At 35.6% G+C, this 24,423-nt stretch overlaps 1 protein-coding gene across 49 annotated transcripts in view; it reads right to left on the reverse strand.

Annotated features, from left to right (window-relative positions):
- Positions 1–24,423, reverse strand: part of LOC145686312 (uncharacterized) — a 955,404-nt gene that overhangs the window by 234,729 nt on the left and 696,252 nt on the right. The window lies entirely within an intron of this gene.

Here is a 24,423-nt window from a genome sequence, read left to right on the forward strand (position 1 = left end):
AAGAACTCGGATATGAATATTACGTAAAAATAACCCTATGCCTAAAATGCTTTTTTTTACTAGAGCTGAGGAGAGGGAGAGGGGAGGGAGACGTGTGTATATAAAAATATATCTATATATATAAAATTGAAAATCACTATGTTTATGACTTTAAATCTGCTGAATCGCTTGATCGATCTCGATCAAATTTGTAACATGGATGAGGTTCAAGGCCGGGCTGGTTTTAGGCTATTCACTTGGATGGTAAAAGTGAGGGGGGAGGGGGAATGGGTATAAAAATAAATAAAACTTAATAACTCCCGAACCACTCAACCGATCTTGATCAAATTTTCAACATAGATGAGATTTAGGCCTGGGATTGTTTCTATAATTTTAAATTGACTGAGCAACGTATGGGAGGAGAAGGAGGGGGAGGTATATAAAAATCAATTTATAGAAGACTGAAAGTGACTATTTTTGTAACTTAATAAATCTTGAACTATCCGACCGATCTCATTCAGAGTTTCAACATACATGAGATTCGAATCTGGAAATATTTTTGTAATTTCACTTTAACGGTAGATTCTAGGGAAGGGGGTGGGGAGGGGGACATGAATAAAAATTAATAAAACTAATAACTTTTGAACCACACAACCAATCTCGATCAAATTTTCAAAATGCATAAGGTTCGGATGTGGAAACATTTTTGTAATTTCACTTTAGCGGTAGATCCTAGGGAAGAGGGAAAGGAGGGGAACGTATGATTAAAAACTAATAAAACTAATAACTTTTGAACCACCCAACCAATCTCGATCAAATTTTCAACATGTATCAGGGTCAGACCTTGGGTGTTTTTTATCGTTTCACTATGACGAGCCACCATAGGGGAGAGGGAGGGGGAGAAATATGTAAAAAATAAAAATGACTGCCTTTGTGACTTTATCACTCTTGAACCATCCGACCGATCTCAATCAAATTTTCAACATACATGAGTTTTCGGGCAGGGATTAAGGCTACTCACTTTGACGATGCAACGTAGGGGAGGGGGAAGGAGGAGAAATTTAAAAATGATCAAAATGACAAATATTAGTGTTGAATCCATAGTTTTCGGGTTCGATGAGAGAAACAGTGACACTTCTGATGCTGTAACAATCCAAGTTCAGCCCTGATAGTTGAGGAGGGGGAAGTTGCAACGTAGGGGAGGGGAATAAACATTAAAAATGATCGGAAATGGCTAATATTAGTGTCGAATCCATAGTTTTAGGATTTGCTGAGATTAACAGTGACAATTTTGACGCCGTGTGCCGCAGCACGGTTGAGGGGAGGAGGAGTTGTATATAATAATGATTGAAAATGACCAATATTAGTGTCTAATCCATAGTTTTCGGGATCATTATGATGAACAGAGACATTTCCGATCCGGTTTAAATTCAAAATCAGCTCCACAAGTTGAAGAAGGGGGAGAAAGAGATATATTAAAAATGGTCGAATATGTCCACTATAAGTAGAATTTATAGTGTTCTGGGTCGCTTAGATGAGCAGTGATACTTTCGATCCCGTTTAAATTCAGATTCAAACCTTCAACTTGGTTGAGGGGGAGTAAAACGTTTAAAAATTGCCGAAAATGACAGATATTAGTGCTCAATCCACATTTTTGGGGTCGCTCAGATGGACAGTGATAATTCCGATGACATAGGCCGCAACAAGGGGGAGGGGGATATAATGATTCGAAATTAGTGTTGAATCTATAGTTTCTGGGATCGCCGAGATGAACAATGACACTTCGTATGGTGTTAATTCCAAATTCAGCCGCGCGTCTTCTGAGAGGGGGAGAGGGAAATAAAAAATAACCCATATTAGTGTCGAATCCATAGTTTTCTGGGTCACTGAGATGACCGGTAACACATCCAATGCCGTGCCGCACAACATGAAAGAAGAGGAGGGGGATATATATATATATATATATATATATATATATATATATAAATGTTCAAAATTATCCGACACTAGTGTCTGATCCGTAGTTTTTAGGGTCGCTGAGATGAAGAATGACACTTCCGATCCCGTTTGAAACCAAACTCAGCCCCGTAGCTTGGGAGATAATGAAATGATCGAAAATGATTAATATTAGCGTCGAATACGTGGTATTCGGGATCGCCGAGGTGATCAATAATCTTTCCGATGCCGTTTAATTCGATGCCATTAAAAACGAAAACAGCATATTTCACGGGTACAGAACACATGAGACACGGAATTGTGCATTTAAATTTTCATTTCACCCAGCGAAGCGGGTATATACTAGTAAAACCTCATAACTTTGGAATCACCAAACCGATCTCATTCAAATTTTCAACATGGATGAAGTTCGGACCTGGGATGACTTTTATCATTTTAGTTTGACGGTCCAATGTAGGGAGGGGAAGAGGGTGTATCAGACCACCATTCTTAGACATTTTTCTCAGCTTCTAGTGCACGTAGACGCTGGAAACAAAAAATGAATGACCAAATGGTACATGAAGAATCAAATGGTGATACTTCTATATCCAGTGGCGTAGCGGGAATACACCAAGGGGGTCAACACCAAAATTTATAATGGAAAATGGTATCAATTTCGATTTTTTAGAAGTAATATTGAAAAAGAATTAACTTTTACGGGAAACACTTTTCGTTAAATTCTACGGTTTCGGATCTACGTCTATTATTTCTTGTATTGCTACTATCAAACAACCCGGTAAACTCATTTTTCTGTTCATAGTGCACGGAGACACTTCAAACAGAAAATGAATGACTAAATCGTATCTGAAGAATAAAATGGTGATACTCCCATATCCAGTGGCGTAGCGGGAATGCATCAAAGCGATTAACTCCAAAATTTTTAATGGAAACTGGTATCAATTTCGACTTCTTTGAAAGTATTACTGATAAAGAAACAACTTTTACGGGAAACACTTTTCGTCATATTCTACGGTTTGGTATCTACTTATGTTATTTGTTGAATTGCCACTTCAGACCAATTGCCATCTCAGTCATTTTCCTCTGTTCGTAGTACACGCAGACACTTCAAAAAACAACAAAAAACTGAATGACCAAATCGTACGTGAAGAATCAATGGTGATGCTTCTATATCAATTGGCGTAGCGGGGATACATCCACGGTGGTCAACTCCAAAATTTCAAATGGAAAATGGTATCAATTTCGATTTCTTTGGAAGTATTATTGAAATAGAAACAACTTTAACGGAAAACACTTATCGTTAAATTCTGCGGTTTGGGATCTACGTCTGTTATTTGAAGTTGAATTGCTACTATCAGTCCACCCGGCAAAGGCATTTTTCTCTGTTCGTAGTGAACGTAGACACTTCAAAAAAACTGAATGACCAAATCGTATGTGAAGAATCAAATGGTGTTGCATCTATGTCTAGTGGCGTAGGGGAAATACCTCTACGGGAATCAACTAGAAAGTTTCAAATGTAAAGTATCAATTTCGATTTCTTTGGAAATGCTATTGAAAAAGAAACAACTTTTACAGTTAACGCTTTTCGATAAATTATACAGTTTAGCATTGTCTGTTCTTTTTTGTGGAGCTGTTACTATCTGATCATACGTCCGAGGCATTTCCCTCGGCTCTTGATGCACATAGACACTTTAAACGAAAAATTGAATGAGTAAATTGTATGGGAAGAATGAAATGGTGATTTCATATTGAATGACGTAGCGGATTACCTATACGGTCCATCATCTCCAAAATTTCAAATGTGAAGTGTTCTTTTTCGATTTCTTTGGAAGTATAGTTGACAAAGAAATCTGTCTTATTTCTGTTGGCATCTGTATTATTTGTTGTTGAATTGTAATTACAGAACAACAGTTTTACTTGGCAATGACTCCAAGACAACACAAAATAACTCATTTTCTATCAAATATTCTGCTGCGAAAACTCTTTACAGCATTTAGTATCAAACGTTGCGACAAATTTCGTGCACGTATCAACGAAAACAAAATTACAAGACAGTATGTAGTTTAAATTCCGGGGTTGAAACCATTTAAAACAGAGAAACACTCTTTGATTATAAGAAAACTACTTATGAAAGAAATTTGGATGTAAAGTGAAAGCAATAAAAGATCAAAAGAAATCTAAAGTTTCAGACTTATGAAACTTCTGCCACTCTGTCGATCTTCTTAAAGTTCTAATTAACTTTTGTATAGACTACATTTTAATTGAGATCACTTTTCGGAATTCACTGCACGAATCATTTTTCAGGAATAGTACAAATAAACAAACTGAGGATAAATAAATAAGGTGAACAGCAAATTCCGAACATTCTTACCAATATATCGTACTTGGACCAAAATTACTTACAATAAAGGTTCAAAGCATCGTCCAGCACGTGCGATGCATATGCGAATGTGTACCGGGACATTGTTGACTTCTTTTAACACTTAGTTTGCACTTAGTTCGTGACAGCCTTTACGGATCCTCTCCATTATATCCTCCCATGTAGTAGGACAGTCTTGGTAAAACAGGTCTTTGACATATCCCAAAAAGAAAAAGTCGAGCGGAGTCAGGTCCGGACTTTGCTACTTCGTTTGCTGAAGTCACTTTTTCTTTCAATTTACCTCTTATATGGTATCGCAGTCTACACAGTTCTTTTGGTGCGTGACGCTAAACGTCTCGCGATTTTCCGGCAATGATGATAACTGTTCACTACTGGAGAGTTCTTTACTAGTTGATGGACGAGAAGATTCTGATATCTCGGTCATATGTGGAGAACATGGATTCGCTGCAGACGACAAACAAGAAATATCATCCTTTTCCTCAACCCCTACCGAAGTTGAACATTGTGGGTCATCACAATTAGTCCTAATGTATAATCTTACAACACGAATCAAGTTTACAGAGTGATAGTCGAGCTTGTAAATATCTGAGGGTTCAGGGAATATATTCCGGTGCACTCGAATCTATTCAGAGCAACATCCATGCGACACATGTTTCAATATTCCTCTGAAAAAAGTTTAAAGCCGTAAATAAGTTTGAAATAAATAGTTGCTAGCTTATTCTCAGATCGGTGGTATGGTTGCAACGACAGTAGCAACACTATGCGGCTTAGCTGCAATGCTTTTGCCTCTACCGAAGTCGATGGTTATAAATAGCTTAAGATTAAAAGGTAAAATCTTCTATCCCACAGCGGCCTAGGGTGGTAATTTAAAGGATATCTTTCTTACTCATCGTAGTTTCAGGAGATAGTATAGTTGTATCTCTTTGCTTATTGCAGCCTCCGGAGTAGGTAGTTATAGAAATACTCTTTTGCCTATTACGGCAACAGAAGTTGGATTTAAAGAAATCTCCGTAACACAAAAGGATCTCAGAAATAGTTTAGGAAGGTTAGCGATCAGCACTGTAACTTATTCTTCTGTCCACTTGAGGTCCTCTTTTATGGCTGTCCTCTGAAGGGGAAGTTCGTGAGGAGAGTGTTGGCCGCATTCGATTTCCCTCGGAACCAACTTCGCGTCTTTCTGGTATCCTCCTTCCACCGTCTGTTGGTGATTATGTTGTGAACAGAAAACATGTGTTCGTTAATGAAGCACGCTTTCTAGTACTTGCTTACACCTGACGTACGGAACCTTACAGCCCTCACAACAGAAACAGAATCCAGAAGATTATTTGAAAAATACAAATATTGCTCTAGAAACATCTGTTAAGACGGTTCTATTTCCATGGCAAAATCCTTGATATGTGCCAGTAAGAAGGAACATAAGCCCGTAAAACTTTGCAAAATTTTCTTTTGGTGGAATCTTGAATTCTGTATTTTTGGCTATTATTGCTGAGATTTTAATAGAATTGTCTGATATTAAATATGCGAGAACATTAAGCTCTGAGTTAAATTAATTTGTCTTAGGTGAAGCACAAAAATTTCTTAAATTTAAAAATAAAATTTTTATAGCTATTGTTGAAAAGTATGACTCCCAGCAAGATATCATCGGCAAAAGATCTTATTCGTTTATCAATGTAAAATCATCCTAGTTCCAATTAAGAGAGCTTGCATGGTAGTTTTATGATCCATCACGCATATGAGAATTTTGTAAGATTTTCTTGTGTGATTGACCTCGAAGGTCATGTATCAGCGGCTTCTCGGATGGAGCAAGATTTGGTGCTAGCTCGAGGAGATATCTAAAGTCATTATGTATTTTTTGCCTTTCAAAGTGTTTAACACATACTCAGTTGACTGGAATGGCACCCACAGGTACTTAATGTATGTTTTGCACTGCTGTAAATTGAAAACAATTCTAAATGCTTTCATATTTGATTTCTTGGCAATAATCTGTGGCGAAGCGAAGCTATTATCGTCTGTGTGTAGTATAATTCTAGCATTATTGAGTTCTTGAATTTGTTGATCTGCCTGATCTCGAACATTCATTGGAACAGAGAGATCTGTTCTGGAACACTGCCGACTTAGGGATTCTTGTTTTGTGATTGTAGCCCCTATAATGTCCAATGCCGTCCGGAGTGTATAAAAGCATTTTATATTTTTATAATAACTCGTGAATGGCCTGTTTCTGCGACTGGTCTAAATTAGGATTAATATCAAAAACATCAATTTTGAAAAGTTTTTATCTATACTTCAAAGAATGTTGAACCTCTTTTCCTGTACAATTTTTATTTTCTTCTATAGAGCTCGCTTCCATTGTTGCAAAAGATTAATCCTGGCATGCTACAAGATCCATCAATGGTGTATTTTTCTTTAAAGTTACATGATAACTATTTAGATTTGAAATTACTAGTCAGTTGTTTACGTCTAACCTTTGCTCAATAGTTTGTATTTGTCAAGTAAGCCATGGAGAAACGATACGAAGAAAGATGCAAAATCATCAATCTGTCTTTTGCTATTACCGCAGTAAATGTTTGAAAAAGTGGAACTAACTTAATGTGTTTGTCGATATAAAAAACAAAGCTTTTTGTCTTTGTCTAAGTATGAGTCGTGTGTTGTGATAAAATGTTTTCCTGTTTTCTGGTAATGTTGACTTCTTATGATTTTTAAATAGAGAGATAAGATTCTTTGTTAAATCGATTGTAACATATAAGCTTTTAAGCGAGTCTAAACCAAAAATAATTGGAATACATGATTTCCTTCTCATACAAAAGGAATGAGAGAATGTCGTTTCCCAACGCTGAATGATACCATTGCTACATATTTCAAGTTAATTTTATTTCATATCCCTTTAACCTCCGTTTTATGTAGTATTAATTGAACATCAGGAAGTAAATATTCGAAAGGCCAGATGGAAATGGTAGATCCGGTGTCCACTAGCAGTGTTCGTCTGTGAAATTTAGTGATTATTTTTGGGCTTTGTTCTGTTATTAGAATTGCTTGATCTTTGACTCCTGAACAAGGGACGGCCCGACTCGCTTTTTGGACGTTTAAAATAGGCAGAAGCACAATACCTACGCTTTCTGCATTTTGCGAAGTCCAGTATTTAATCTTCTGTTGTGGATTTTGTTGGAGGTTTTGTGGTGTCCCGTTTTCCTCTATACTTCACCCCGTTCTAATAGTTTTTTTTTTTTTGTTTAATCGCTTATTCCCTTAATCCCCCTTTCTATTTTGGTTATGCAAACTGGTTTGTGCAACTATTAAATAGGGCTCTGCCGTTTAATTAGCCAGGGAAGAAAAATCATTTTAAACAGTAGTTTTCAGCTTGTGTGGAGATTCTACGACGTTCAAGTTAGACTTCTGATCTTCTTTCTCTAGTTGTGGTGCTGATATTGAAGTATGTAATGTCGGACCGGGAGGATTATATTGAAAAATATAATTTTGTCTGCTAAATTGACATTAACTTGATCCTGTAATGATTCAAGACACTGAGGTAGTGCATTTATGTATATACAAGTACAGTGCGACAATAATATACCGAATTGTTTTTTTTTTTTTTTTTTTTTTTTTTTTTTGCAATAGAGAAATGAAAACTGCACCTAAAGCAGATGTCTATGAGCTTCGTGGCTAAGCGGTTATCGTGCGCGCCTTTGGAGTGGGACACCCGGGTTCGATTCCCGGCGGGAGCTCACGTTTCTTGGATTCCACCTTAATCAGTATGTCCCGTCTCATATAGCCTCGCTGCTGAAAGGGATGTGAAACTCAAAATCAACTCAACTGAAAGTATATGCATATCAAGTGGCTTGCGCAAATGTCAGTAGTTGAGCAGTAACAGAGTTACACATTATTATTATTATTATTATTAATAATAATAATAATAATAATAATAATAATAATAATAATAATAATAATAATAATAATAATAATAATAATAATATTGAATAGAATGTTGCATTTAGGTTTTGTTACCTGAAGTTGAGAAAGTCAACTACAAATTCTCATGAGTAGTTATATAATGCCTATATAATGCCTATATGAAGCACTGTGTAGCATTTGAGTTTCGCAATACTTCGTAAAGGCAGTGAGTCTTTGAAGCATGCCGGTAAGACAGAAAATCGAGAAAACAATGCTGCACATGCAGAAGCCACGGATCAAGTTTTGTTGGTGACTAATTTTGGATTCCAATGGTCTCGCTATTCTCTCATTAAATTTTTAGTCGAATCCTTTGGGAGCAATTGTATGGAGAAGTAAAAAATTATGTAAAAGTACTGTAAATATGTGAAGACAAACATAAAAAAAAGTTATCAAAAAAGTGAAGACACAGTTTTTGCTAACCATTCCTATTAAAATTGAAAACATTGCATATTAGCATAAGCTATGGTTTGTTTCATAGTTACTACGCCTAAAATAATAAAATAGATATTGTTGATTCGGTTAGACAAATATAATATAATATTTCAGAGAATCATAAATTTTAAGTGATACAAGATTACGACGTTCAATAGTATAATAGTTATAGTAACGAACTAATAGTATACTAATTCAATAGTTTAATAGTATATTTGTGTGTTTTTGCTAAGTGTTAATGCAAGTAACTTCATAACGTCTTAACCTTTTAAAATCCCTTAGTTGTCAATTTTAAACTTACTGCCTTTTTCGTTTTATCTTCTATCTTGTTTTCCAATATTCTTGCCATTTAGTACCTCATTTTCGACGTTATAACAAAAATATTAAATTCGATGGTACGAATAATTGAGTTAACGTCCCTTTCAGCAGCGAGGCTATATGAGACGGGACCTACTGATTAACATGGGATACTAACCGCATGAACTCCCACCGGGAATCGAACGCGGGTCTCCACCTGGTATGAATAATGTATCTTGTTTCGTGTTTCTTGTAGTCATATAATATTGTTCTCCCGCTGGTCTTGTAGCGAGCACGTGCCTCTTTGGTCACATGGTCTGATGGAAGTATTAATAAAATCTAAACTATTATAGTGGTTCGGATTCCACCTTAACATATAAGTCTCTGTTTCATACAGCCTTGGTGCTGAAAAGAAACACTAACCTTCATCGAACAAACAAACAGATATAACCCTACTTTAGTCTCGCCATTCCATTTCAAAATGAAATGAAATCTTACAGTTAACGTCCCACGATTATGTCGTTACGTTAAGGGAGTCGATGATTAAGGCAAGTGAGTGACGATGGAGGAATTAGTGGAATGAGAATGTGGAAGGAAATGGGAGTACTCCGAGAGAACCCACGGAAACGATGTTGTCCACCACAAACTAGCTTCTCCGGGGATTGAATCAATGCGCTATTCCATTCGAAATCAAATGAAATTTCTAGTTTTACACCCCATGGTTATAGTCTATAGCTTATAATAGACGTGTGATTAATGAGAGTGAATGATTATGAAATAATTGGTGGAAAGGAAATTTGAGGACCCAAGAAAGTCAACAGCATTAATCCATATGTTTCATTTGCTACAAAGTTAACTAGTGTTTAAAGCAGTTGCTCTAATCGCACTGCTCACGTTTACTCACTGAACTCGCATTATACACATTTTACACACAATATTCTTGTTTGTTTGTTAGTGTCTTCGTTTGTTAAAATTACTCTTTTTGCAAATGCCCAGTTGGTTTGGGTACTCACTTCTACGCGTCCAGTCAAGTCGAGATATTGCATTCTAATGCCTCTGGGAATGTAGCTCTATCTTCGACGAAACTTTTGGAAACGTATCAGGAAAGTAGCATCAATACTAAATTAGATATGAATGCATACTCGGTTTTCCTATGGCCCAGCTCGCATACGCCTTTTGTAGGGTAGACAAACAGAGGTAGGTAGGTAGGTAGGTAGGTAGGTAGGTAGAGGTGTGTGTGTGTGTGTGTGTGTGTGTGTGTGTGTGTGTGTGTGTGTGTGTGTGTGTGTGTGTGTGTCTGTGTCTGTGTGTGTGTGTGTGTGTGTGTATGTGAGGAAAAATTAAACTACTACATATGTTTAAAACTCATCATAATATCAAAGTAAGAAAAAATGCCGTTCTTGCATCTGTATTATTATCATTCATTTTTGTTTGCAAACGTTTCATAATTATTTTTTGTATGCTCGTTGAAGCTTAAAGAATGCTTTCCAGTAAATTCTATTTCTTATAGTGTACACAAAGAATGCTTTCCAGTAAACTGTATTTGTTAAAAGTTTTATAATGCATTTAATTAAGTAGAGATACTTCGAGACGAGACAATATAGTTTAAAGTTTCGACTCGTCTCGTCTCGCGGCAACACTAGTGATGCTACGTGACAATATGTTTCTCGTGTATCGTCTCGATAGAGAGCGGAAACTTCGAGACAAGACAGATATAATTTTTGAGACGAGACGGTATTTGCAAGGGAATAGACGAGACAGATTACAATCTCGTCTCGTCTCCTGGCAACGCTATTAAATTAGGGAACTTTGTCTTAGAAAACTTTAAGTATCAGTAACCATCGAAAACATTTAATTAAATGAAAAAGTAGTGAATTCCTGACACACATTGCATTTTGGACACACTGAATGTATTTCTAACAATTACATAAATATTGCTTTAAGGCTGAAACGGAAATATTTTCAACGAACTTAAAAGGTTCGTTAATGAATTCTCATTCATTCATTCATTCATTCATTCATTCTCTCTCTCTCTCTCTCTCTCTCTCTCTCTCTCTCTCTCTCTCTGTGTGTGTGTGTGTGTGTGTGTGTGTGTTTTTTAATGTTATTTCCGAATTTTTCAATTTGAGCCTTTCATTCGATAGAGCATCAAAAACTATCTGAAAGAAGTGATGGAACTTCTCGCGTTACTCTTACCATTCCCGAGATATTGACAAAAATGTTCCGATTTCGGGAGATAATGTAAGGAGGCATATCTCGTGAACTGTAAGCATAGAGAGACGATATTGGTGTTAATCAATACCTAAGAGGATGGTGAACATTTTAGTACCAAAAAGCAATCGATAGCCACTAGTTATATCTGCATTTTCAGTATATATATGGTGATAAAAAGTGAAATTTAATAGATCCTCTAATACGCAGGTTCCAAATATGTAAGTTCATTATCAAATAAATTTAATATACAATTCCATATACATTTCGAAAAAATTAATGTTCTTTAAGTTCGTTCTGGCAATGCTCTTCGAGTATTCTCATCTGGTTTTCTTTCAATTCTATGAGCGGCGGCAGCAGCGAAAATACGAAATTCAGTATTTAATTTATATGAAAAAAATAACAAATATGTTTCTAATCTACAAAAGTATGTTCCTAAGAGCGTAAAGATAATAAGATGTTTAAGAAATAGCAGTAATTGCCCATACTCTGCTTCAGTCGAATGTATTGCTGATGTTTACATTTAGCAATGGAAAGTGTTGTTTCCGAAGATTCGTGTGATTCAAGACTGGCGTAATGAAACAACCATGTTTCCCTCCGATACTTTAGCTGATTTTGCGTTTGTCGATGAATATTTCGTACGTCGTAGAAAACTGAACCATTATATAAAGAAAACGAAAATTTCTACCTTGATGGGGACTCAAGCCTACGTCCGCGAGATTACAAACATTATGCCTTAAACCGCTCCGTTATTCTGTTCACCTATCAACAGTTCACACAAACTGAATTATTGAACAGTTCTTTTGTCTTGTTGTAAGAAATCAGTTGAAAATACAAACAATTTACTTTTGTTGGTGTAAATACTTTGTGAAATATATTAATACACAATGAACAGTTTCCTAACTAGTAAAGAATGCTATTGTGTTGTAATTGATGTATCTTTTCTATTTTTATTTCCTTTCTTGTTCCAAATAGTTATTTTTTACCAACAAATTTATTACAATTCAAAATTATTCGACATTCAATTAAAATAAGAACAGGCATAAATGAGGAATGGAACAATAATTGGTAACAGAATAACAGAAAAATATAATAATTTGAATAAAATTGTAACAAGTGCATTAAATAAATTTACGAAACAATTAAGAAAAAATAATTAAGTCAACAGGAAATATATTTCTATAGTCGAACCAAAGGAAGGGGTAGAAAACCACCTATCAACGGCATCATATCTAGTGTTACTGTCTGCTTTTCTACGCCATCCAATGATATTACACCTTATTTGTATAGTATGTGGTCCAGTTGTATAAATGTTCGGTGTTGTCCTTTGTGTTAGAGAAGAAATACCTCATCTAGTTCTTTTCCATGTGGTAAGGTGTCAAGAACAGACGACACGTTGGATAGCAATAGATAGGAGTTGAATTAGGAAAGATGTTGAACGAATATCTCCAGTAACGATAGAAATGCGTCTGCCTACTTCTCTAATAAAATCAAGGCTTGCAGATCCCCAGGCACCACTAGTCTCGATGGCAATTGGAGCTTTGCTTTTCTACTTCCCTACGACTAGCAACAGCTCCAGCATTCATAACAGCTAAAGGGAGACTTGAATAGTTCTTTTTTGTTTTTTAAATTTATCGTATGATTTAAGAACATCGAATGTTCACCACCTCAGATGCAGAACCTCTAGTGAAACATATTCTACTGAAAAGCTACTTATTTTGGAATAAATGATCTTGCTCTTCTGTAGTTACACGTTTCCTCCCGCAGTCGGGGCGTCTAGCAGTTTTCCCAGTTTCTCGGTACCGCTTCACTCACCGTTGAGCTCTTCTTGGGTTGACCCCAACACATATACGGCGAAATCAAGGCAAGGGCGAATTCTTGCCCCTGTTAATCTAGAGTACAGCGTCTCAGAAGCAGCAATATGTTTTGTTTCCTAAACTTTATTCGTATGGAAGGCATAGACAGAAAAATTATTTTATTTTCATGCAGTAGTATGTCCTTGCAACCTGTGAAATTTAACTTCGGGGTCCGTACGGAAAAAGACCATTCGCTTTCTTCTTCGCAGATATTGACAGAAGGATACGTAAGAATATACTGTAAATCATGAGGGGATGAAGTATAATCATTCCAAAATGGGGAACTTTTAAGTAGAATACGTTTCACTAGAGGTTCTGTTTCTGTGATGATGAACACTCGATGTTCTTAAGTCATATGGTAAATTCAAAAAAAAAAAAAAAAAAAAAAAAAAAAAAGAAAAGAAAAATAAAATAAATGTATTTGGAAAAAGAAGGGAAATACAAATAGAATAGAAAGAAACATCAATCAAAACGCGAAAGCATTCTTTACTAGTTAGGAATCTGTTCATTATGTATGAATACATTTCACATTCAATCCAAGTATTGACAGCAACGAAAGTAAATTGTTTATATTTTTCAAATGATTTCCCACGATAATGCAAAAGAACTGTCCAATAATTCACAGTTGGTGTGAATTGTTGATAGATTAGAATAACGGAAGGATTTAAGGCATAACGCTTTAATCTCCCGGACGTAGGTTCGAGTTCCATCAAGGTATAAACCTTCGTTTTCTTTATGTAATTGCTCAATTTTTTTACGACTTACAAAATATTCATCGACAAACGCAAAATCAGCTGAAGTATCAAAGGTGATAGAATACGTAGGTAAAACGGAACACATGGTTGTTTCATGACGCCAGTCTTGAACCAAACGACTCCTTATAAACGACACTTTCCATTCCTTAATGTGAATATCAGTAATACATTCCACTGAAGCAGAGTGTGGGCAATTATTGTTATCATTATATATATATATAAACTTTCTTTAAGCTCTTAACATAATTTTGTAGATTAGAAGAATATTTGTTAGTTTCTTCACATAAACCATATACTAAATTTAATATCTTTAGCTGCTGGCTCTCAAAATTTCAATAATAATAATAATAATAATAATAATAATAATAATAATAATAATAATAATAATAATAATAATAATACTCCCGTTTCTACCTTAAAGCAAATTTCATAATTGCTAGTGAACAACTACATTCAAAGTGTTCGAAATGCGATATGCGTCAGAGATTCACTACTTGTTCATTTAATTTAATGTTTTCGATGGTTACTGATACTTTTCCTAAAGCAAAGCTAATAGTGCTGCCACGACACGAGACGAGACGATATTGTAGGCTATCTCGTCTAGTGTCGTGCAAATGGCGTCTCGCATTAAACATTTTATGCCTATTTCATCTCGAAGTCTTTGCTCGTTATCGAGACATACACGAGAAATATCTTGTCTCGTGGCATCACTAGTGTTACTACGAAACGAGACGACACAGTTTAAAATCTCGAAAGTTCTATAATGCATTTAATTAAGTAGTGACATTTCGAAACGAGACAGTCATAATTTTCGAGACGAGATAGCATTTTTACGAACCAAGTCATCTCAATAAATGTTTACATAGATATTTAAACACTTAATAGGAAAGTCTGTTATGAAACACGTAGATAGAGGGGAAGTTCTATATATTTAATTAAGTAGTGATGCCACGAGACAAGACAACCCTATAATTTTCGGGACGATAAGTTATGTGAAAATTGTTATGAAATTCCGTAAATTACTGCTTTTAAGAAATAGAATTTACTGCTAAGCTTTCTTTATGTACCAATGAGAATACGAAACCTCTGCAAACAAAAATGAAGAATAATATAGGTGAAGAATGGCATTTTTCTCACTTTGATAGTGATGATGTAGTAGTTTAAATTTTTTCACATACAAAATACAATTATAATAGTAAAAAAAAAAAAGTTCTGTGGACGGGGCTCGAACCGCCTTCACTCACATGTGTTAATTGATTTCACGTTCTCGCGCTAACCAACTGTGCTACTGACCTCTTACAAATTATAAGTCTGTTCAACTACAAGACATGATTTTCACTTTTTTTTTTTTTTTATTATTATTATTATTATTTACACGGAGTCTGCATGTTATATCTGAATTTCATGTCTGCATAGATATAAAAATGTTAGAAATATTTCATTAAATGTTTTGTTTGTGGATACGAATCCACATTGTTCTCACTGTCAGTGACGTTGAGGTTTCAGTTCTACGTTGAACTACAAAATTCCTTCTCGGTCTAGAAAAATACCCTTTTCAACAGAGTTGGTAATGTTCGTGTTTTCTGCCAAATTAAGGTTTTTTGCTTCTAATTTCTTTATTTTAAAATAATATTGAACACAAACATTGAACACACGTTTGTTATGAACCTTTTCTGCTGTAGAAACCTTCCAAAATTAAGAACATATAAAGAAAACTGAGATAATTTCAAAAAACGTCAGATTAAAATAACGCGTCATTTATTTTACTCATACTTGTACCTCCTCATGGATGTCTTTTCATGCATATTTTTCACTAAGAGTGATTTATTGATAGATTCTCTTTCACCACTACATTCCCATGCGAGAACGACAGCCCAATCTTTACTGGCCAGCAAGAAACTTCCAAGTCAAATGTCAAGTCCAAATTTGTTAAAACTTTGGAAGATTTCTTGAAGTTTTGCTGAGTTTAAACTGGAGAAAGAAATAGATTCTTTCCCAGAGTTCTCACCAAGTACATTATCTATGATGTCAGACATATAAGTTCGTCTAGAAGAAGAGCGAATCTCTTTTCAAGTTACATGGATGAAAGTTGAAACCTTAGGATCTAACAAAGACAGGTCTTCAATTGTTTTGTACTTTAAAGGACACACTGTTGGAGTTTGGTAATCATAGAGTCCAGGGGCAGTCGTAAAACTTAGTTTCTGTTGTCCTCTGGTTTCTATTGTGCGAGAAAACATTAAGCAGCAAATTCAATGTCGATATTTTTGCTCACAATAACATTTTTTGCTTCTATCACATCAACTTAATAGCCCTGTATCTGTACATTTCGACAGTTCTCGTTTCACTCTCGAATCATGAGATCTTTCCCTATAACATCAAAGACGACTAACATCAGAAACAATTGGTCAAAGTCTGGATCCTACGTTAGAAGAGCTGGATTCAATGGATACGATCTTGCACAAAACTAGTTTGCACTTAATGGCTTGCTTATTGCTTTCTTAGGATTTCAATAGTTCTCGTGTTTGGAAGTTTTGCTTAGTGAAGAAATTTTAGTTCCAAATTTCTAATGCCCTCTGAAAACAAATTGCATTTTCCAATCAGTGGATGCCGCAAAACTTCACAGGAAATTTTGTGCATCTTGTGATCTCCATGAACTTTCCCTCAGCTGGAAAGTCACTGAATAAATAGTGGAAATGACGAAGTAGGTTACAAATAGTCTAGTTCACTGATTCATCGCACTATCATTGGTTCACACTGGCTTAAGTTAAAGATATTTCTGTCATTTTCAACTGTTTTGCATATACATATATAAACTTCAACTTTTTCCCTTGCCTTCTAATCGGTTTCCGTGACATTCTCAGACCATTTTATTTTTGTATTTTTTATTTTATTTATTTATTTATTTATTTATTTTTACTTTTCAGTTTGTAGAAACCCTTTAATGTATTAATTTTACGCAATTCCTTGTTACATAACTGATGATATTTGAAGGTAGACAAACAAAAAAATTTTACTGATAATTTTTTTTCTATGACTAGAATTGCAAAGCATTTCACTTTATAATATGGACAACACTTTATAATATATGTGTAGAGACAACAACAATAATAACTGTTATTATTTATTTTCAATAATTCGTGAACTAAGCAGCTGAACATTTGAAAAGAAAATTACAACTTTACTATGTCATATTACAACTGTGTCAATTACAAATTTAAAGGCAACATTGAAATTACACTAATACTACGACCCAGCAACAATGTCACGTTCCATTTCTGATTACTTATCTTAATTTTTCAACTCAAATGTACGCATCAAATATTAGTACAAAAGACTATAATCTTTGTATCCCTTTAGCAGTCATTTCAGTTACGAGTAGCACATAAATTAATTATTATTCTGCTTACATACTGCTCCAGTGAATGACGAATATTGTGACACATCACACACACACACACACAAAAAAAAATTACAACTGTTAAATTACAGGACTAAATGTGATGGGTGTGACTTTTATCTGACATCAATAAATATTTGCTTTAGGCCTGTCAAATATACCATGATATGTTCTGGAAATCCTCATGCACACTCAAGGTCACAAAAATTAGACGGCCTTCCAAGAAATTGAAGCTAATTCTTCCTACTAAATTCCACACATCTGCACACAGAAAAAAAAATCCTTCATTCTGTGTCAGATAATAGTAACACGCATAATATATAAGATGAGTAGGCCACCTGGCTTTTGCTACTTAATAAATATGAATGAACTGGCATGCAGAGAAGTTATGGGAAATTAAAAAGAAAAAACAAAAAGGAAAAAAACTGACATACTACAAGAGAGGTTTTACAGTCATTGATTGGTTGGTTGATTTAAAGTTCTTCATCTTGTTCAGGACCACGGCCACATAAGACACCCACATAAGCTCCATCTGGGAATCGAACCCGGGTCTCCCGCACTGAAAATGTGCACAGTAACTATACAAGCAAGAGGAAGTTAGTTTCACAATCGTGACTGTACAGTCAAAAAACATATCTGCATTGACTTCTTCCTTTAACATAGGTTCTAATCCTAATTATGAAAATTATTTCATGTGTGTAAACGAACTATGATTTACTGATAAAGAGTAATCTAAACTGATAGATATAACAAGGTCAAAATAACGTTGTTCTTCAGTTAACACAATTTAAACGATTTCGAATGGCTCTGGTCTTTTGCTTATTTGAAGAACATTCCTACTAACATTTTGAATGGTCTTAACTCAAGCCTTTGATCTGACACCATGTTTTCTGAGCAAGACAAAATACTGGCGACAGTCATGATATTTGTGGTGCACCAGTTTGGAGAAAGGAAAATATGACTCCTTTTACACAGTGATTTCATTGATTTCAGTGAACAAGCTCTTTCTGGTGATGATGCTGAAAGTATGATTGAACATTTGAGGTCACTGGCGTCCCAATTACGTCTGTATTTTCTGATTTATCCCAAAGAAAGAAAAAACAAAAACTTTCTAGACTCGAAATATGGACTTCCTTTTATCAAAGAAACACAACTTATCGCGATATTTTGTGATTCAACGGTCAAAATACTATTTCCTTTGTTACCGTTACTGGAGTTTTGGTTCCAGTTTGAGGCTGTTTATTCTGAAATTCCCGAAACGGCTGTAAGATATCTGCTGCCATTTGCCATTATATATCTCTGAGAGACAAAATTTTCGCATTTCATATATACGAAAAAACAATACAGGAACATACTAAACATGGAGCCACATGTACTGAAATTACCCTGTTTTGATCCTGATATAAGGGAATTGAGGTCTGAAAAACAGCATCACCCATCATATTAGGTGTGTTGAATTCATTATATTAGGCCTAACTCGTACGACCACACGGAGAAATAATTTGAACAAATTTAGAAGGAGAATCCGCAATTCGAAAATCCAGGCTATAGACGGCTTTCCTGGCGTTGCTCCTGCCACTGCTGGAGAACTGCAATTCAACAAAATTCGTGTTGTGGTGCAGATTTTCTGGACTATGTGGTGTCCGAACACAATCAAATACTGTCTGTCAAAGTACACTAACTAACTAACTCTATGGCCTACAGAACCCGGAGGTTCAATGCCGCGCTCACAAAAGCTCTCCACTGACTTCTATCCTTAGCCAATTGGAGCCAGTTTCTACTTTGTATTCCTTTCTCTGCGAGATCCATCTTAATATTGTCCTTCCATCTGCGCCTAGGTCTACCTAATGGTCCTTTTCCGATTGGTTTTCCAGTCAAGACTTTGAAAGAGTTTCTACTTTCTTCCATTCTAGCTACATGACCTGCCCACCTAAGCCTCCTAGACTTGACGACCCTAACAATGTTGGGTAAACCATACAAATTATGCAGTTCCTCGTTATGAAGTTTCCGCCATTCCCCATTCTCGTTCCTCTTGGGTCCGAATATTCGTCTCAGGATCTTGTTCTGAAATACTTTCAGTCTATGTTCTTCCCTCAGAATAAGCGACCAATCATACAGAACAACAGGCATAATTATCGTTTTATATATTTTAAGCTTCAAATTCCTCGACAGAATTCGCGACGACAAGAGATTTTGAACCGAATAGTAACACGAATTCCCTGGTTTTAGTCGACATTTAATTTCTTCGTGAATATGATTTTCCTCTGTTAATATTGATCCTAAGTATTTAAAATTATCCACTTTATCAAAAGTATTATTTAATATTTTAATGCATCCATAATTTGCCGTATTACGGTCCCGCCACACTTCCATGTATTTAGTTTTCTCTGCATTTACTTCTAAACCCATGTCCCTGCAAGCGTTTAATAAGATCTCTGCATTTCTTTCTATTGTTCTCCTATCATCCCCTATTAAATTTACATCAGCAGCATATGCCATAACCTGGTGAATACCGTTCAACTCTAGGTTCTGGTTGCTATCTTTGATTTTCCTTATAGCGTATTCCAACACAAGTTAAATAATAATGGCGACAACGCATCTCCTTGTTTCAGGCCATTTTCGACGTGAAAACTCGTGGACAACAATTTTCCTACCCGGACTTTACTTTGGGATTCATTTAAACATATCTTAATCTAATTAGCTTTCTCGGTGTTCCAAGTTCTGTAAGAACGTTGTATAATGTTTCTCTCCTAACCGAGTCGTACGCCTTTCTAAAATCAATAAATAGTTGATGTACCGGGGTATTGTATTCCCACTTCTTTTCGAGTATTTGGTCGATAGTTGATCGATTTCGTCTAAATCCGGACTGATAATCCCCAATAATTTGACCTGCGTATGGGGTCAACCTTGCTAATAGAATGTTTGAAAGGATTTTACAGGATGGTGACAGAAGAGAAATGCATCGATAATTATTACAGTCAGTTTTGTCGCCTTTCTTGTGATATGGAACAATGATTGATTCTTTCCACTGTTGTGGCAATTCTTCCTTGTTTCAGATAAGGAGAATGAGTTTGTGTATCTTGTTCCACAATTTTTCACCTCCAGCTAAAATTAACTCAGCCGGAATTTCATCTACACCCGGAGATTTGTGTTTCTTTAATTTCTTTATAGCGGTTTCTACTTCTATTTGGTTGGGTTCTGGAATATATGGTACTGCGATGTGTATCTCCTTTTCTCCACGCACATTAGTTTTTGGTTGCGTGTTCAGCAAATCGTCAAAGAAATCTTTCCATCTATTTAAGATGCTATCCGTATCAGTGAGAACTGTTCCGTCAGGTTTCTTTAATATATAAGCACGAGATTGATAGCCTTTCTTAAATTCGCTGATCCCCTTGTCCAAAATGATTTGTCGCATATCTATAACTGTTTTCTTGTAAGAATATAATTTGACAAAAATCCTGAAGGATACTTTTAATACTGATACTGTGTGTATAATCGAGATATGTATATTTGTAGTAAAATTCATAAATACGAAAATTAGAATGAGTAAAACAAAATGTTGCTAAATGGACAAGAAAGTTTCATTTTCGCTTTGTTGTTCTTATTTACTGCTCTTTTGACATGAAATTTGCCACATACATGTCTTTGCCGATTATACACATACTAACATAAGAAGACATACCGGTCGAATTCGTTATCAAATTATATTCCTACAACAACATATTTATAGACATGCGACAATAATTTTGGACATGAGTGTACATACCCACGATTTTCTCTATCCTGGACCTGCCGACGGAGAGCATACATGATTTCCGTTTATTCGCGACTGTACAGATTGGTCTTTGCTGAACAACAAGACTGTACATAGTTTGGTATAGAAACTCCTGGGTGTAATACAGAATCCTGCCAAATTTCGCCTCTACGGATTTTCTCGACTAAAATGTCAGCTTTCTTTCTTTCTTTCTTTCTTTCTCTCTCTCTCTCTCTCTCTCTCTTATATATATATATATATCGGGTGTTCTAAAAATGGCGCCCACGGACCACAGAGCACTGAGCTCTGTGGTCCAGTGAGTACTGCGCTTTATGCACTCTCTGCACTCGTATCAAAATATGCAGTGATTAAAAAGCTGCTCTTCGATTCCCTCCCACTTCTTGAGGAATTTCTATCCTACATTTGTTCACAGTGCCGATTATACTTGTACCTTTTTATTTAAGCTTGTTGTGACATGGAGTCCTTTATTCAAAAACGGCTTCATCAGTTGCATTACTAGATATTCACGTAGCTAATTATATTTCACACAAAACGCCGACAATTATCTTTTCGCAGGCAAAGTATTCCCTTCAACAACTATTTAGTATCAACATCGGCTGAAAGTGAGAATTTTTGGTAATATTTGTCAAAGGGATGCTTTCCACAATTTTCAATAAATTTGTTCCACATACGTGACAAAATATAAATTTGGTACTCTGCAAACGAACAGATCAAGCAGACGAAGTCAAAGCGTAAAAATCTCATTATTTCACAAAATCAATTTCGATACGTTCTTTCACCACAGAATTGCAAACTTTAATATTTACTCCTGAAAGAGTGCAGCTCTACATTTCTATTTCTATTTACTCCACGTGCATCTACAGTTACAGTTTGTCCATACTGACTGTCCAATTGTCCTTTTGTAGCAGCCCACGAGCTTGAGCTTCAGTACTTCGACTATTGAAGAATTATTCTATCAATGAAAATCCATCAAGATGATAACACACACCTTTCATAAACATTTCTTTTCGCAAACGAATTTGCGAGTGTTCCCTTGATCACATTTCATTATGCATGGCGCCCTTGTAATGCGTGCTCACATCTCTAGGCACCTATTACATACGATCAGCTGCACCAAATACATTATTTTGATGTACTGTCTCTATGCTAGAGTTAGTGCCTGTTACACCTGTAATTTTCGTCAACTTTACTTCGCTCAAATGTACAAATTTTATAATCAGAATCGCTTTCACACATTCGGTATAAACAACTTTATCCGATAAATGTCTTAAGGGTTCGCCCCCATCTGATTTGTTAGATGGACTATTATGCAAAATTTATTTCTTACGCAAATAGCATCCCAAAACGATAATTCAAAATGATGTTTTATATTAATAAGCAATTGTTCACTACGGTCAGATAGTTCAATATTACCAGACTGTTTTGCATAATCGCTCAATGTTGCCACAATAATACTGCATAAAACTTCTTGCAGTTACAAGAAAATTCTGTGTTGGCAATTCTCGTAGTTAAAAGTTCGTTCAGTATTACCAAAGTATGTTTAATTGAACTGTACTCTTTTAGATGTTATTATCAACCGTAATGCCGATACAAACTGTTCTTTTATAGCAAAACTGTATATTGTGTGTATATAACCACCTGTTAAACCTATCTTGAGAGAAGATAGGATATGAAGAATGCAAGAAAATAACAAATGGTTAAAAGTAATGAATGCTAAAAGTCATTAGTCTTCTGTAGTTGAAATAATGGCAAATAAAAGTTGTAGTTGACAAAACGAATAGTAAAGGAAGTTGGGGTACAGGGCACATTGCTTTAAGTACTAATTGAACATTCGTTGAGTCAGTACTGGAGAATTTTGAAACATAGGGATTTGGATAGAGTGCATATTAATTCCTGCGTTTTTTCTTGAACCGCTTGCGATACGTCCCTTAGTTTTCAAACCAACGAATTTGAATGCGTGATACTTCGCATTTTCAGCGGTTTATAACAGAAAGGAAGTTTTATTGAGCCATCTTTATTAGAACTTTCATTCTTCATTTGATAAAAGGGATCACATCCCGGAGTTTGATCCCGAATTTCTGAACATACTGTGTATCTACATATTATATAAAAGGACAGAAGTGACTTATCATCATCTAGGGCATACAACTACATACAGAAACAAAAAAGTTGGACAAAGTATATTCTATCACGAAAGTAATGGGCAAGGAAGGATTTCTGGAAACAAATATTCTAATGAAGTTTAAATATTTTGGCAAGCTCAGTGTACCTCACAAATACTTGAAGCAAGAAAGATGCAACCTGGCATATAAAATTCCCTTCAAAATAACACATGTTTCTGAAAATTCCATAACTAAAGGGGGCAAAATCTAATATTAAAATTTCCCACTACTTATCCAGAAAATGTCAAAAATGATTTCAGACGAGTAATCTGATGGATGATAAAGCGAATAACGACAGAAATCTTTCTCGAGACTCTTTCTTTCTTTCTTTCTTCCATGCCATAATGTACATTATTTACGAAATGACTCTTATTTCTATCTCGCATAACTACTCTAAAAAGACACAAATGATTTCAGACGAGTAATCTGATTGATAATAAAGCGAATAACGACAGAAATCTTTCTCGAGACTTTCTTTCTTTCTTTCTTGTTGTTTTTGACGTCCAACTTGAGGAGTTCTGACGTCCCACTTGTTGAAGATGGAACGAAGTGACTTACATACCACAAAGACCATGAGAGGTTAGTGTGACTATTAACCTGCGCGAATACACGCACAATGTACACACAATCACAGTTTCTAAAGTGTCGAAGCAGCCCGTTCGCGGCTGTTTGCTGTATGACAAAAATAAATCTATCAGCAGCCTCCAGAAGTTGTTGAATACGTGAAGCAGCTACGGAGGATGCCATGAAAGAACACGAATACATTTAATGAATACACTACTACACCAAACAGTAAGATAACAGGTAAATCAAATAATACTTGGATTTTCATCTAATTTGGCCAAAACTTATTGTTTGAACAAGGCTCATAATAATTATATAAAGGAAACCAAGAAAGTTCTGTCGCTTTTTCACCCACCACCTTTGAACATCGATGTCACCTAAGACGTATCTTCATTTTGTACATGTGTTGGTCTTCCGACGCGTGGTGCGTTTTTGAGTGTTTTCATCACCGTCCTTAAACTTATTAAACCACCGCTGCACTCAAGACATCTTCACCAAAGGCCTCGCATATCTTCCGCCCCGCTGCAGAGGCGTTTGACTCCAATTTGAACTCGTACATCATACACGCCCTTATAACGTTCTGTGGAGGCCAAATGTTTACTCTGTCCTTACGCAAGTTCACGGTGTAACTGACCTGCCACAACCAGGTATTATGTTGGATATACCACACCAACGACTGATCTTCGCATTATCTCCATACACATTCAACTCACGGTG

The sequence above is a fragment of the Thermobia domestica genome, chromosome 5, assembly GCF_964235325.1.
Source record: "Thermobia domestica chromosome 5, izTheDome1.hap1.1, whole genome shotgun sequence".
NCBI classification, from domain to species: Eukaryota; Metazoa; Arthropoda; class Insecta; order Zygentoma; family Lepismatidae; genus Thermobia; species Thermobia domestica.